The sequence below is a fragment of the Myripristis murdjan genome, chromosome 15 (assembly GCF_902150065.1).
Source record: "Myripristis murdjan chromosome 15, fMyrMur1.1, whole genome shotgun sequence".
Lineage (NCBI taxonomy): Eukaryota > Metazoa > Chordata > Actinopteri > Holocentriformes > Holocentridae > Myripristis > Myripristis murdjan.
This window is the reverse complement of record NC_043994.1, coordinates 27009444-27027216: the sequence shown is the minus strand read 5'-3', so window position 1 is coordinate 27027216 and position 17773 is coordinate 27009444. Positions and strand designations below refer to the sequence as shown.

At 43.0% G+C, this 17773-nt stretch overlaps 1 long non-coding RNA gene across 1 annotated transcript; it reads right to left on the bottom strand.

The window, feature by feature from the left end:
* Window positions 1-5062: 5062 nt before the first annotated feature.
* On the bottom strand, window positions 5063-16696 carry LOC115372623 (uncharacterized). Its single transcript, XR_003929463.1, has 2 exons — window positions 16364-16696; window positions 5063-5382 (listed from the first exon to the last, which is right to left on the bottom strand). It is a non-coding gene; the product is annotated as an uncharacterized LOC115372623 (long non-coding RNA).
* Between the last annotated feature and the right edge of the window lie 1077 nt (window positions 16697-17773).

The following is a 17773-nucleotide window of genomic DNA, read 5'->3' as shown; positions in this document are numbered from 1 at the left end:
AGGGGGTGGGGGGTTAAATGATTGGCCTTTCATTCAAAGAGCCACAGAATGAACAGAGCCGCCTCATTAGCAGCTTGATATGAAAGCAAGTCCATCTGGAATAGCAGAGAGAGGAACTGGCGGGAATGGGACTGAGCACAGAGAGACAGGGTCAGGGACTGCTGGAGGATGGACACACACACACACACACACAGATCACACATTCACACAGACACAGAGGTACTGACATAGGCTGACATAAAGACATGCATACGTAACCAAACACAGACACACACAAACACTTCAAATCAGAGACAAAGGCGACCGCAGACAGACACAAAGAAAGCCATTTGTGCAAACACGCACGTGTGCACACACACTCACACAAGCACACTTGCATAGACGGAAACAAACTGACACACACAAACACACCCGCACACGCTCTCTTCCTTCCCTGTGCTTGTTTGTGACAAAGAAGAAAGCAGAGGGAGGAGTGGAGCGCGGTGACACGCTGCAGCAGATGGCTCATCTCCTCCTCCTCATCCTCCTCGCTGCCTCGTTTTCTTCTGCCACCTGTGGAGGAGGGCACACGCTCTCTGAAACCACCCACACCACCCCCCCCCCCCCCCCACAAATAAAGGATGCAGGTCATTTATCATGGAAGGGATAGGTCACCCCCAAAATTGAAGTTTGTTTTGCGATCGCGTGATTTCTGCACTTTTCCGACCGAACGTGTCTCAAAGTCACACACACACACACACACACACACACACACACACACACACACACACTGACGGGCGTTTGTCTTCGGGAGTTGATGATCCTGCAGATCCATAACATTAAACATTTCTCCTGATCGCACAAATCTTCAATGAAAGGCCTCATCACTTCTGCAGATATTCTCCCTGGAAATGAGAATCCACTCCTCTGCCAGTTAGCTCATTTTCCCCTGCTATTTAATGAATCTAATACTGTTCTACTTACTTAAGCTACAGCGTGACTTAGAAGCTTCTTAAATCAGACTCATTCATTGTTTGGACCAAATGAAGGTGTTCGGTGTAGAACCTGGTGGCGATGGCAGGGTCAAGATGAAACTGTTTTTCCAAGCCTGTCACTTTCTTTATATCTGATCCAGTCTCCGAGCGCCAAAGCCTCTCCCTCACTCTCTGCTCTTTTGTTTCAGAGTCGGCCGCAGCCATGCATCGGTTTCACTTCTCTCTGGGTGAGTTGATGTCGTGACAGGCCTTGAGAGGCAAGGATACACAGTGTCCTTATTCTGTCACCCTCCTCCATTGGCTTTGACTGGCCTGAACACATGCATTCAAGCCCCTACAGCACAGCCAATAAATCACTGTCTTCCGATACAATACCAGGGAAAAGTTTGCTCAAGGAGCTCGGCTCAGACATTATCAGCATTTTGTCCCGATTTATTTTGGTCCGCATTTTCTCTCTCCGTCCTCATGCATAGATGTCTGACATGAAAGGATAGATATGCCGCTTGCTCAAACCGTGAGGAAAACTGTTATGTTGTCCACCGCATTAATTGTTTTGAATTGTAATCATATTGGCCTAAATTTGCATTCCCGCGTCTTCTTGGCGATCCTTTGATGTTTCCCCCGGAGGGACATGCCGTGATTCACAGATGCTTGCATGCACTCTCACCTACAGCAAATCCACCCGCGCAATTATTCACATTCACATTACGTACGTTCTCACCTACTTTTCATCATATGCCAGAAAATGACCTTTATCATGTCATTTTTTTAAGGAAAGTGACACCTCCCGTCCTATCTCCAAACTGGCTCTGTCAGAAGCTTTATGGCTGTTGCATGTTCCGCTGGGTATTCAGTGTCTACTTGAAAGGGCCGCCTATTAATCTTCGAGCACATCCTATCAATGAAAACTGTCCCAATATCATCAGCTCCCTCAATCAACCTCATAATGACAAATTGATGGAGCTGCAGAATGACCTTACGTCATTTTATGCCGCAATGTATCAAAGCTCACATGCTTGTTTAAAGGTCAGGAGTGACGCTGCAACGTTGCGAGGCGTATAGGATGAGTGAGACCCATCCGCATGGCCCATAATATCAACTTGTCAATGCAAAGCTTCTCTGCCGTGATGGATCTGGCTCAGTTAAAAGAATGGCTGTCAGACAGGTGTGATTGAAAGCCTCTGGTGGTAGAATTTCACTGAGAGAAAACCCCGGGATTGAAAATGATTGCATAGGTGGAAATGAAAACTGATTGGATGGTAAAATACAACGTTTTTGTCAGCAAATCAAGCACTTTTATGCAAATTCCCGCAAGCAATTTTTCATACATTCACACACCTGTCATCTCAGTCAGACCTCGGAAATCGAACATGCAAAAAGTGGAGTTTTCTTGGCCAGACCGTGAGAAGCCAAAGGCGATTATTTGCATATAAAATAGCCACACGTGATTGGCTTAAACTGATGAATAAACAAATTAGTTAAATCTTCGAGCGGGCCGACGCCGTGGATTTAGACTTGCACGGAGACAGTTTCTTTGGAAGAATATTGAAATTTTGACTGTCATGAGTTCATAAAATTCTGCTCAGTTCTCCACAGATTATTTACCCTGTGCAGACCAATAACAAGCATTGTGGGCTTAGATAATTGGTTGGCGCTCCCCTGTAATTTTGTTTGTTGAATTTTGGACATATTCTAATAAAAGTTAATGGACTGTTTTAATGTGAGTGGGGTGAAATGGAGAGGCAATGTAAATGGTTTGTTGATTCATCCCAAGCAGTGCAAATAGAAGTGTGTGTAATAAAACTAAAATTGTCTGTAAAGTGTTAATATCAGTCCAGCCCAGCATGCGCTTCCCATTTTAATTTCCCATTACCATTAGGGTGCTTTGCTGTCTGTCTGTGTGGGTGACCAATGAAATTCAGCACTGAGCTTTTCCAGCGTAGTCAGTTATATTATTGGACTTTTACAACCCTCTCCTATAACCAGAACAAATGAGTGACATCACACTGATGGGAAGGAACTTAAATATATAGAGAATGAATTGCAAGAGATAGATAAGGACGCTAATGTTTTGGAGAGGGGTGCATAACTCTGAAGTTTGGAGGAGATAGTGTTACCATGATTAAAACAAATTTGGGTGATAAAATTCCCAATAAAAAATGCAAGAGTCCACAAAGTCCCATTCATTGTCAGTGTTGTGGCTCCTCACTATCCTTGTTTTTCTGGGATTCAGGTTTGCAAACACAATTTCAACTCTCCTAGACCATTAAAATAATGTGTGAACACTTACAATAGAGTAATATCATCCTTGAATCCCATTAACATTGCTGAATATTCAATCTCGGAGCTCATCAGCTGTCGTTTGATGACAATTTAGCCTCTGAGAGTGAGGGCCAATATTTCAGGTTTTGTGGTGTAGCTGCTGGCTTCTGTCCTGTTTTCAATTTCCATTTCTTTTATTACATGAGTCAAACGATTCTCTACACAACACACTGATATCAAAACTTTTTGGTGGGTGTTTTAGGTCCAGACGTCATTTCGTTCAATGTGTCCCACTCGGACTACATATAGCAACTACTCAGACTACAGCAGAAACAGAAAGAAGAATGCTTCTGATTCCAAAATCTTGTCCCTTTGCCAGCAGATCATACATACATAATATAATTTGCTTATAGATATTACTGAATTTTTAATGTGAAAGTGGAAAGTGGAAAAAGCTCCCATTCACGCTTGAAAAATTATTGGGGAAAAAGGAAGCAGGACGAGTATGAATCTATTGAGGTCAGCTCAATTCATATTCTTAAGAGACCGCCTCATTTTAGTAAAAAGTTCATCACCATTTTATAGTAAAAACATCACACAGCCCGGGGGACCAGAGCACCAGAGCCTGCTAGATCTGGCCACAACATCTCAGATCTCGAAAGGCTTTGTTAGAGCGACTGAAAGAGCAACAGAGTGTGAGAGAGAGAGAGGGATGGAGACAGAGAAACCGAGAGAAAGACAGAGACAGAGAGGGAGAAGGAAGAGGGGGGCCTCCGGGTCGAGTCCTCAAAGTGCCGGACTGCTCTACTTAAAGATCTTTAAATAGGGTGATTCACTAGAATGCTTTGCTCTGGTCATCTGTCTCTGCTCTCTTTGAGGCATCATGGGAAATACTGGGGCTGAGCAACATGGGAAACTGGGCTAGGGTTTGGACAGTGGGGCAGGTCGTGTCATCATTGGAGGAACAAGTCCAACTTTGCCAATTTCCCCACAGGGATCAATGACGCCTCATCAGAAAGCTGCATCGGAATAATCGCGTCCTTGTGGAGCCGCCATACTTTTGAGAAGCAACAAAACAAAAATCTTGACAAGCAGCCGTCATAAATAAAACATGAGCCGAATTCAAACGAGGAAGATGCTGCTTATGTCCTTCAGTGACGCACAGCAAAAGTTGTCCAAGTTGTCAAAGCGCCAGCATGTATGCGATGAGATTAGTGGACCTATTTACCTTCCATTTGAACTTCATGACTGCAAAGTTCAGCTGATTCCCTCTAATTTCAGCACGACGTCTGGGGGAAAGGATTTATTGTGGCACAAGAGTGGAAGCTATGGCTCTGTGGATAGTGGCATGCCAGCTAAATGATCTCCAGTGGACGTGGGCTTAAACGGAGGCTAAATGGCGATGCTGAATACTCTTCTATCTGAAGCTCATTACCCGCCTCTCAATTCCCAGGAGACCTGGCTCAGCTTCACGCAGAGCACTTTCCTGCCAGGAGGAGGGTGATTACAACATTTTGCTTGACAAAGCTCCCTCCCTTCCCGCTTTTCTCATCCTTTCCTGTCTTCTCTCACCTCCCTCCCTCCCTCTTTTCCTTTCTTCCCCTTTTACTCTCTCCCTCAACACTCAGCCTCTTCACACTGCTTTTCTTCTCCCTCTTTTATTTTTTTCACTTCTGCTCCCTCACACGTTCTCTCTTTATTTCCCACTCTGTGTTTGAGACTCCCTCTCCTCCACCTCGCAGGCACCCCAGGTGATTCATGTGCTGACTGATTTGTCTTTGTGTCCTGTGTATGATTACAACACTTGGAGACAAGCAAGCCGTGAATGCTATAGGAGAGAGCGTTTACTTGCTAACAGACAACAATGAATAGGCAGAATCATGAATCATGCACCAGCGCGCGATCCATGCAGCAACAAAAACAATAACAACAACACAGAGCTCTACAGAAATCAAAAGCTCTTTGAAATCGAATCACAGGAGAGCTGCAGAAAGGGAAGCAGATGGGATAAACGCTAATGTACATGCAGGGCATCATCCAGCCAGGGAGGAATGGAGGCCTACGCATTTCTCTGCCAAGGCTCGATGTACTCAAGACCCAGATGGGCAAAGATGTCCTTTTCAGTCTTAGCTTCCAGGAACTCTTTCTAGAAAGAGGACAAACAAACAGAAAGTCAGTAACACGATTCAGGAAATACAGCTGGCAGGCTAGTCTCAATCAGAATCGCAATCCGCCAAGAATAATACATGCAGGAAAATTTGTCTTGGTGACATTAGTGCAGATATATTAAGACATATTTTCAACTCTGACAAGGAGGAAGATTCACAATTAATGATGCGTCTGTGTTTACGGTACAAGCTGCACTGCAAGCTGTTAATATTAATTTCAGGTTTTATTTACCCAGTTTGTGCCAAGCCTCAACATGCCACGAGTGCACTGATTTACACTTGACTGTCCACCTCCCCTCCACCAATACTCTAACCTTGCTCTAAGTGAATGCACTCTTCAGGAGACAAGTATTTTCCTTGACAAATCACGACAGGGCTATTAACTGCTGGCCGTCTACCAGCGCCATGTGACGGGTTATGTCTCTATAGGAGTGGTGACGAGGCCTGACTCACCTTGGGAGCGAGAAAGCCTTGAGAGAGAGTGGGCTGTGATTCTGACACATCCTGCCTTCAAGTGCTAAACTGGACCTGACATGCAGCAAAGAGATGGGAGAAAAACCAAGAGCACATAGGCTTCCACTGCCAGCCAAAGGCAGAGATAACTGAGCGCAACTGGTAAGCAGCAAGGAGGAGAAAAAGCACTTTAAGGCATGTCTCACCCCATACGAGCTTGTTATTTATGATGCAAATGACAAGTGGGTTTTTTAGGCACACACTGCAGAAGAGTCCACATCAGACCTCCTCTTTAAATTCTACTTACTCGGTCTCTAGGAGGGTTAAGATTAAGATCGGCTTTTAAAAATGTGTCTCGCGTGCAAGGTTTACATTTCCTGATGAATATGCAGAGTCAGTCCACTCCTGCCCTCCATCGGTTCAAAACCCATCATTCGTATCCAACAATGAAATACTTTTGCATCAAACGCGTGAGTGTGCAAAGGTCAGAGTTCACATTTGCTGATGTTTGATCTGCTGATCTTAGGGCTCGTCAAGGTCGAGTTGAGCCAAGGCAACATTTTGTGGTGGTTAATGTTAGCATGTTGTTAATGTTTCTCAAGCTGTATTCAGCAGTTGTACCAAATGATATTAAAATATATTTAGCTGTTTTTGTTTTTTGCCTTGTGTCCTTCTTTTTACCACTCCACCCAGTAAATGTTTGATACAGTAACTCGATGATTTAGCATACCAATTAACTGGTTAAGTGATGATGTCATCATGCATGAAAACGTTGGATAGCTTAGCTTTAATGATTTGCCCCCTTAATTAATATAGGTTTGGGCCCGTGAGCAATTCTTGCAGCCAGGCTCGTCATCACCCTCCTCCGCCAGCACACAAATGTCAGTGCAAACAGAAAAAAAAAAGCCTGGTCCACAGTCAGTTGTGAGACATGAATACATGGCTCATGCAGTACATTTGTACTGTATAGCTCCTGCTGAATATGCTCTTGTTATTAGCTTAGAGCCCATCAGAAAGTTTAGCTTACCTACTCTACCTAAATCGGTGGATTGAAGTCAGATGTGGCTGCACATTTACAGTAGACTGAAACTTTCAAAGAGCCTGTTAAGAAGTTGCCACTTTTTCCACTTTTTTTTTTTATTTTATGCACTCAGTCCCCTGAGCACTTTGACTGCTACAGCCACTGAGAGCAAAACACATGAAATGCACACACATGTTGCTGCAACCGGTGAAGTGGCAAGCTGTATATTCCATGGAGACGGATGATGAAGTGGAAGGGAGGAAGGCTGAAAGAACGCAAAATAGAAAGATAGAAAGCAAGAGAAAGCCGGCTGGACGGCGGTGGAGTCAGGCAGATGAGATTTGTATTAAGTCCACATCTCTAGCAACACACAGCCGAGCTTATTGGCCATGGGAATCTGAGGAACACTCCAGAGATCCAGCTAACGGGGAAAAACACAGGGCAGATGAGATTCACTTAACGCTACCAATTTAGCCACCGTCCCGGATCAGGGCTAAAGCCTGCTTTCTGCTGCAGTGTCCACTCTCCTCAGTTCCTACAATCCCTACATGCCCTGTGGGAAAAACTGTGCTTTATTTACTTAGCACAAGCCACTGTGGACTCTCTGGAAGATAAATCCACAAACCTTATGTACCTCTGAGTTTTGCCCCGTAGGCATTCACAGGAAAACCGTACTAGGAATGGCAAAAGCAACGTTTATTCGTTCCTTCCCCCAGCTTTGTGGTAACAAGGAGCTTAGTCTTTGCGCACACGGTGCCTGTTAATTAGAAACGGACTTTATCTGAGCCGCACCGGGAAACGTCTGAGGCACCGGCACTCGACTTCTTAGTGACTGGCAAGCCGCAGCAGCTCCGTCAGCGCCAGAGGCCAGAATGGAAGTGGTGTGTGTTACTGTCAGCCAGTGTCCTTGACTTAATAAGCTGCTAATCAGCTGCATGTTTCTCTGTCCGCTGCATAATGACATCCCTCGTGGACGTGAACACATATCAGTTCCTGCAAAACATCTGCCCCTTCTCTGCTGCCCGTCATCCTCTCTCTGCCACCCGGCCCACTGCTTGATGGATGGAGCTGATGGACATGGCTGCCTGCCCAACGCCAGCTCGACTGTGCCAACAGATCAAAGAGAGAGCGAGCGAGCGAGCGAGGGAGGGAGGGAGCGAGCGACACACAGAGAGAGAGAGAGAGAGAAATAGAGAGAATAACCTGGGTAGATACACAGTCCTCTCCAGTAAGCATTTTACGGACAACAACAACCAGGAGGTGTCCGAGTTCAGCATCCACCCAAACAAGCACAAACTTTTCTGAATATGTTATTATGCTGCAGTGAAAAAAAACATATTAAAGCAGCTTTGGAAACTGTTTTCAAGGGCTGGAGTTATAATTGACTGTTCGGAATAAGGAAGAGGAAACATATTTGGATTCTCAAAGACGTTTCTTCAGTTTATAATTGACGGTTTTGTGTCCCCCAGCATTTATGCGTTTCATACTTGCATACTACAAAGTTCAGTAGGAGATATTTCCTATTCATAATTGTCCATTGCTGTTTTTTTTTAATGGTTATGTTTATAAAAGCCTGTGTTTATGGCTACAAAACATTGCAGTGTATTAAAAAAAACAGCTTTAAAAAGCAAACTATTGGTTTTTATACTTCATTACTATTGAAAAGTTATTGTGAATAGCTAAGTCGATGCTCTAAAATCCTAACAGTAGCGGTAGCAGTGGTAAGGAGGAAAGCAGCACAAAACCTTAGATAGATAGATAGAAAAACAGATAGATAGATGAACACTGTGAGACGGAAAAGAGTCTATTAACAGAACCAAGCGAAAGGTCATATGCATAAGTATGCAAACACAACTTGGGATCCATGCAAATTCACCTGCGCGAGCTCACTCTTAGGGAAATCTATCTGAACATGAGAGCGATGGTCGGGCGACCTCTGTGAGAGTGTAGTCTCACTTTCAATATTCACTGTCTGCTCGACCACAGCAGCAGCAGCAAGTTCGTCTCAAGGACGCAAGTATTCAGGTCAGACTCAATGACAAGACAATACCAAGGCCTCCAAGTGTTCAAACCATTATTTTCAAAATGCACAATGTTCATTCGACTAATGGTACAAACAAAATACTTATTTCTTTGAGGAAATCCACCTCTATATAAAGTACCCACTGTACAATTTTATCACCGCCAGACAGAAGGCACACACATACATCTTTTGTTCTTTTTCACCAAAATCTCCAGCTATCAAATCAGCCATTAGATGAGTAATGTTCCCAGTCTCCTTTCTTTGTTTGGGCTTTCTTCCCCTCACTGACAGTTGAAAATAGATTGCATTATTGCCAAGAGGTCTGGAAAAAAAAATCTTTTGATTGCCGCTAAGTTAATTTATCTTTATTGCAGCACACAGGAAAGGGCTGACAGGGGCAGAAAAAGTGGGAAGTCGATTATGCCCCTGTGTCTTCCTCCTGAAACGATCCACCACACACCCACACGTCCCCTGTGCTCCGGTCTGCAAGAGCTCAGTTCACAGGACAGCCAGAGCAACCAGAGAGGGCACAGACACCTCACTAATCACACCGGCAATTAGTGCAAGCATCATAAAGCACCACTGCCTATAAAACAGCTATTGAGCTGAGCACCATCGTCATTACCTATCCTTCCCTGGCTTGCTAATCAGCCCTTCCACTGGGCAGAGAGGCAGACGTGTACCAAATAATCAACCCCTAATCATAAACAATGGGATCTTCACTTGACGTCCCTCGTGTTATGCCTCTTTGCTCCTGTGGAGGAGTAAACATTTGCAAATTAAAGTTATTTAGTTGATTAGGGTGCCCAAAGGTAATGAACAGATACAGGGAAGGGCTTGCAGGAAATATAATAAAAGTTGAATGCTCTTCACTGTCGTCACGTAATCTTGCGAAAGTAGACCATTGACACTGCTCCATTTGCATATCGCTGTCATTGGCATGAACCAATGACAGTTTATGACACAGGATGTTATGATACCTGTTAGCGTAGGGGAAAAAACAGGTTATTCAGAATTATGATATATTGTAATTCTGCAGTGTTTATTACTTCGAAATCACTCTTCTAATGGCGTCTAGTATCATTAGTGATTGTCAGATTCCCACACAGACAATACAAATAAACAAGAAATATAAACAAAACCATGGTTTAGTTTGGATGGCAGCTACATGACTTATTAGTGGAGGATTTTTTTTTTTTTTGGACCTACACTGTTGTACTGTTCCTCCACCTGTCTGTCCATCTGTCCATCTGTCACATGCTTTTCTGAGCATTTTTCCAACTATAAAACTGTTTGGCCCACCACAGCACCACAGCCAGGCCCTAAACTTCACACTCGATATCTCGGACACTGTTGGATTAAATTTGATTAAATTTGAGCAAATTATGCTTTTGTTTACACTGATAGCCAATAGCTTACAAATGAAACTGATTCGACCACGACTGCACGGCCAACAGGCCAAAAAGTCCTAAGCAAGAAGCAAAAAAATTAAAATAATTAAAAATAATATAACTACAGCCAGGGTGACTTGCATTAATTGTGGGTAAATGTACATGCGTCCAATTTAAGTCAGGTTGACTAACTTTAGCCCGCTCTCCACATGAGTCAGTTAAGTTTAACAAACTCAAAGAAATACTCTAATAACTCTAATAAAGACTGGTTCATGCTATCGTGATCCACTGGTTTGGTTCTACAGGCTGCTTATTTGTCGCGTTGACTTTCATTTTCAGTTACGAGCACATGCAACAGCAAAGTTGAGCTCTGAAGTTTTGAAGTATCTTTGAACTTCAGTGAAGTATGAGAACTGCTGCTGCAGTCGTATGAAGTTCTTTCTTATCTTCTGAGCCCGTAATTGTAGCCTGGCTCTCCCTCGTATGGACCCAAACAGAACGCTCTTCTAATGATAACAATAAATTAACTTTCTCTGCTCCACTGAAGCCCATAAATAATTAATTGGTTTGTTGAAGAGGAGCTGGTTTTGCATGACCAATTTGCTTCCTGCAACAGACAGTGTGATCGGATGCTGCTGCCTCAGCACTCCCATTCTGCTCAATTAAAATAGCACATTGGCAAAATACGAGCTTTCTTTGGGAATTTTCATGGCACGTTCTCTTACTGATACAAGCGAGACACGTCTGACTCATTTGATTCATCACAACATCGCTGGAGCTCCAAGTCAGCTGCATTAGTAAGATAGTGGGAGGATAAGGGGCGGTGACAGCCTGAAGGTTAGAAAAGCAGGCTCGGGACCAGGAGACTGCTGATTTAACTCCCATCATTACAGTGATAATCCACGGGATGCTTGTTTTTCTCAACTTTGGCGGCATATAGCGGTGGATCCATCACACCGTGCTCACTACCTCTTCAGGAGGCTTCCACACAGCCGCAGGTTTTCTCCATCAGCACCAGGACCTCAGACACCTGAACATTTTTTTTTTCCCCTAAGGCCATCACTCTGCTCAATACACCATCCCAGCTACCACCTCACCCCCTGACCGCCAAACTTGTATATTATTCTGTGCTGAACTTCTTAACTTTTTGTCTTTTACTTATTTCTGTCTGTCTTCACTGTGCTGTATCGCCAAGGCAAAGTCCTGTGTAGCTTGTACATTAGGTGAATAACACAAATCTGATAATTGGCATCACTGCTTTGGTGTTTTGCACTCAGTGTACACACTGCTCAGACATACTGTAATAAAGCCATTCAGTGTGTACGCTGCATCTTCTTATATTTTTTTTTCCTTCTTCATTTATTTATTCCATACAAACTGCTGTTGCTTCTGTAAACAAAAAACACTTCACTCCCCTCACAGGTGTCCAGAGAAACACGTGTAAAAGCTTTCAGTATTCGCCTATAGGCTCAATCAATATTGTACGGTATCAACTGACATTCACTCCAATGAAAAAAATTGTAGATTATTACTTTAATAACTATTGTCAGTGTGCCATTTAATGAGGTACTGAAACCACCAGCTTTGCAGCTCAGTGGCCAACAGACTGTGGTTGTCCAGGTTCAATAACCTGCAACGGCTCCCCCAGGCATTTTGCTATAAATGTGCTCTTTCTTTGTCTCATTTACTTTCTGTCCACACTAGGTCATTTTCGGAAAGTTTCCCATCCAGACTCACACGCTCCACAAAACACAGGGCGGGCATGCGAACGCTCCTGACCTGTGACTTATGGGACGGTCATGACATCACAGGGTATTTACCAACGTGTTGTCACAGATGCATTCGCCTGTTAGTTGAAGTTGAACTCAAAATAACTAATGAGTACAAGTCATTTTGGATGTTGGCCCCAACCTGAGTGCGATCACATGACAATCACACATAAGCGTTTCTGAAATTCTCTGTTTTCCTGTTCACATCACAGCGCTTTATTAAGAAACGCAAGACTAAGGAGCTTGTTATTATGAGTCACCAAAATACCTGCCATTATTTTCCACCTGCTCTGATTAATGATCAGGTACTGAAGCAGTAGAGGAGTTTAAATATTTAGGAACCTTTTTGATGGGACTTTGGTGGGAAGTTTTACAGCCAACACAGAATACATTTAAAAAAAAAAAAAAAAAAAAAAAAAGCAATGCAGCACCTGTATCTAATCAGGGAGTTGGATTCATACAATATAAGCAAGAGATTGTTTATAGAAGTCTTGCTGAGAGTGTTTTTACTTGTAATATGTGCGCATGGTATGGGCACCTGGGGTCTGAGAACAAAAATAGACTATCTAGAATTATAAACATGGCCAATAAAATTATTGGGGAAAGAGCATAGACAACTAGCATGTATATATTCATAAAGTCATAAAACTGCCCTCAGGAAGATGCAATAACCCGTCTAAAGTCAGAAATGCATTCACACTGGAAGCATGTCCATTATGGTTGTGTGTACTCTGCATATTGTGCTTTGACAATTGCAGGTATTGCTATTGCATGACTTGTACCCAGACTTTTTGCTGGACTTTTTTCCTTTCACCGGCGACATCACTCATGCCATTTATAAGGCACAAGTGTGGGACCGCGGCAGCACAAAGAGGCAGGAGGTTAATCCCGGAGACCACAGGATTGCGCTGAACCACCTCAATGATTGTTCAGTCTAGTGTCCCTGTAAATAAATCATGGGCCAAACTGAAATGGGAGCCACGGATGGATGGGTGCCTGTGCCACCGCAAGGGCCGTGTCAATTAATGTTACATGACAGGCAGACACGGCCCAACGCTGGGCCTTCGCTGAAACCCTCTGCCATTCACTTTCATCAATAATGGAGCAGGATCTGTCTCCTGAGTGAGCAGACACCCTGGTTCAGCCCAGCCCCCCACCTGCAGTGCTTCCCCTCACCCCCGGCTCCGGCTTCCCTCATACACATCCCCATCTCTCTCATTATCCTCCCCCTGTCTCTTTGTCCTCTCCCTCCTTCTGCCAAGTTCAGACAGCCAACTCATTTCCTCTCTTTAAAACTAATTCCACAAAAAGTAGGTTGCAGATTTTGGAGTATAATAGCCTGCTATTGAATTCCATTTTTGTACATATGCAAAACACAGACTCAGTACAATCTATAATCACCTCTCACCCCCACCGTTCCCCTTTTTCTCAGTTTTTTTTTCTCCCATGAGGCAAAGGCAGGTGATAATAGACACGATGTGGGTGGATGGGAGGCTGGGGAGGCGGAGGATAAGGAGGGTGAGGTGGCGACGGTGGAGGGGGCGACACTGACAAGGGGGAGAGAGGGGGCGGCAAAACTCAAGGAGGTGAGCAGATATTATTCACCTCAGTATAGGAAGTAATTATTCTGAATGTACTTCTCTTATAATATATTCCGTCTCCTATCTGTGTCCATCACGCTTCTTTTTTTCCCCTTTATTCCCCTCTTGCGTTGAGTGTATTTTTCAGCAGGTTTCTCCATATCCCACAGTCTGTCGTTACGCCCCTTCTGTGAGGCGATAGCTGTCAATATGATTTATTATTGATAATAATTGATGTCGGCCCGCTGCGAAGACTGATTAGATCACCAGCTTGCTGATACAGCCTCATCAGGAACTATGGGAATGGAAACAAAATCAACAAGTCCAGAAAAACGGTTTTGTAACGGAGATAATTACCCAAAATCAGCATTCTACTCATTCACTCTCTCACTCCGTCTCCCTGCATGTGCGTCTGTCTGCCTTTCTCTTCCCCTCATCTGGTCATGACTCAACGCCGTCTCTTAGCACATTCCCACATGAAGTCTGTGGCAATGTGTTAAGTGCTGTGCCATCACAGGACAACAACCTAAAGCTAAACTACTGTACATTCATCGTCTCAGCCTGGATCGCAAATTAAAGCTGCAGCAGAAAAGTGTGTCCCATCAACTGAGGCGCTTTAGATTTGTCCTTTTGGCCCAAATGAAACGCTGCATTCAGGTACAGACTCTCCTTTCACTATGAAACCTATCCACAAAATATCCAATTCAGCCTCAAATTCAGTGCTCAAGTTTTGTTTTTCTTGAAATAAGAGGGGAAAAAATCTGCTAGAGGTGGTTTTTCCAGTGGTAATCAGCTTGTTTCAATAATTTTCTCGAATCAAGTGTCCTTCTGCTGATGACAGTAGGATAAATGATTTGTTACAATTATTGAAAACTATTGCTTTTTATTGTGGCATTAGTATACAGCGATATGCAATGTGCAACTTACTGTCATGTTACAGGAATTCTGGTCATTAAAGTTCAGTTTTTTCAAACTTTTTTTCCTGCCATTTGAAGCTCCAGTGTGTCTTCAAGATAAAACCTGGAATTTAATCACAATCACTATTATTTAATTCACCATCTAATTTATGGAGAGGGGAGGAAAGAGGCATTTTGAATTTCAACAAAAGTTTAATGTGAGTGATTTTTGATAGGTTTTAATGCTCTGGTTTGTTTTATATTTATTATCTCTCTACCCAGATGGATGGTATTGTATATGTGGTCTTTTTGTAGCATGTTTTATTGCTTATTCCTAGAAAACAAACTTTGAGATATGAGCTCTTTTCTAACTGGTAAAAATATGAATTGGTCGTACAGGAAAGTTGGAAAGTTCAAGATCCATCCTTCTTCTTCTTCCTCATTTACTGATGAATCCCGATGAAGGCCTCCTGCCAAAACACACTGGTCTTGTGTACCAACAGTGTTTTACAACATCCATTTGTCTTCAATGGTAAATTAACTTGTTCTGTTTTCTTTTCCATTTAATTTCTGTGCATATTCACTGTTTTAACAACAGATTTGACAATGGAAAAACTACCATTTTGAATTTTGTTAATCCACCATAATTTAAAATAACCTACAGATCAGGGGGTATTTCACAAAGCAGGATTAGACAGTTAGTAAGATATATGTGGAAATGATTATATATCCTGCAGATTTGAATATGTGAAAGAAAACGTCAATTTTAGGTTTAAGAATATGATTCCATCACGCATGTTGGTGGGTACTAATGATAAACAAGATTTCAGAAGATCATACTAATTTGCTTTGTGAAATACCTATATCATTATAAAAGCAAACAACAAATGTACACCAGCGTTTTGATATATTTAGGTGAAAATGTGGGTGGAATAACGTCTATTAACCAGTAAATCACTATTTCAGTATCAGGACATTGTAGTGGAATTACTCGACACCAGGCTCTGTAGCACACTGTGCACCAGCCCCTCTCAGTTCACATTCCCCCATCATTTCCATTAAAACCCCTTAATTGTTTCTCTGACCTCCATTTTGAGCAACCCAATCGCATGGCAATTGTGGCCTGAAATGAATGTCCATATTTGCATTGTTCACCTGTCAGGAGGGGTGTCATTACTTGGGCGGGTGGCGAGGACAACCTTCTTGTTCAAGGAGACGGGGAGGACAAAGTCAGAATTCCTATAAATTTCCACACATGAAATCATACGATGGAGTAATGATTTGTCCATCACACTGAAAGATGCACGATGGCCAATATTTATCCGCCTTTTACATGTTTGTCATTTGGAACAATTGATTTCAGTGTTTCAACTTGTGGAGGCTAATTATTTGGGATTTATGTGCTCAGGAAATGTATGAGTTAACACATTTCCTGGTTAAAAGTATTTCAATTAAACTTTATCCTCTTTGCCAATCTTTTCTCAAAAAGAAAAAAGTTGAGATATTACTGAAATACAGTCTACTTAGTGGATCAGTGCTATCTAAAAAAAAATTAGAGGTGGATCCTAGCAATATAGAAAATCTCTTGAGTGGAAATCTCTGCACATGTGGCTTGTTGCAGATAAGCTAATTCTTAAATTGCCAACTTCGTGCAGTTTTCTCTCCAAACAAGGAAGTTCAGCACATATCGTGGCTCGGAAGTGGCCGAAAAGGGTTAGAGTGAGAAACCTGAAAGAGATGTCATTGCAGCAAACACCTTATTTATGCATGTTACACTCAATGAATGCTGGCACTGGATAATCCATCATATATCCGCGCTGATTTACCTGTCTGCAATAATTCCACTCGTCTTCCCTCTTACAGTCACAGCCTTTCAAGACCAACTCAGGGACACACCAGAGGAAAATGTCCAAACCGGTGTGATCAAAGCAAATCCCTGAAATGAAAAATTCCTTGAACTCTTCTTGACTGGCAGCAAAAATGAAAATGTGTGCAAGCTTTTATGGTGAACCAGCAGCCTCCTGTCTTTGTAATGCTGAGTGGCAGTTCCTTCACAGGAGAACGGCGTTTTTAATCAGTATAAACGCAGGAAGACAGACAGACCTGTTGCATGGCCACTGCATTGACATGGACGGAGAGTCAACAGAGACATTCCAGCCCAGTGGAGGAGATCCTGATTATAGCAGCTGCACACAGATTGGATTCAGGAGGCAGCAAATGAGTATCAATCAGCGATAACAAGCAGGCCAAAGTGCAACGCTAAGTGACTTAGCCAGGTTTCCAATGTGTTTAGAGGTTGAGCGGGGCATGAGTGTGTTTGTGTGGGTGTAAGACACAGTGAGTGAGTGACAGTGAAATAGAAGGGAATAAGGTTCCAGGGCAAGGTTTGAAAAATCGGTTTTGGCAAAGTAAATGAGCTGTTCCCCTCATCTTTACAAACTAATCTGTGATAAATTAAATTGTGATCTGCAGCTGCACCTGCTGTCCACTACTACTACTACTACTACAAAAAAAAAATCTCCATCTTAGCAAGCCATTTAGTCTCATATTCAGTCTGAATAATCTTGTTTTTTCTTAAAACAGCTGAAAAAAAAAAAAAAAAACGCCAGTGGGATGAGATAATCCCAAATGTTCCCAATACAGTTCAAGTTGTTTCAGGGAATATGTAGAAATATGTTGAAACAAGGTAGGAATAAGGCAGAGCAGCCCACTAGGATAAAGAAAATTCTGGAAGCAAGTCTGCCAGTGGGATTATGTCATCCCACTGGCAGGTTTTTGGTTTGTTTTTTTCAAGAAAAACAAGATCAGCATCCCAATAATTAATAATTATCTACACAGTTACACTTGATATGCATGTACTCTCATCTGGATTGCATCTGAATTGACCAGATCCCTGTTTTTTTGTTTGTTTGTTTGTTGCACAGTGCAAAGCAGGTGAAAGGTTCAGGAACCGGCAACAAACCCAAAGATGTCAAATGTAAGGTCACCAGAAGTGAAGTTCAGCTGCACCCTATATAGGAGGGCGCCGCCTCTCGCAGGAAGTCACGCCGCCTCACCTGCGATTTCGCCTGCTCATTTCTTGCCACCCCACAATGGTGATGACGTTTCCCCCCGCGGAGATGATGTTTCCACCCGCAGCGATAACAGTTCTCCCCGCTGTGACAATAATGTCTCCACCTGCGCCCGATGACGTTTCTACCCATGGTGATGACATTTCTACGTGACGTGATGACTTT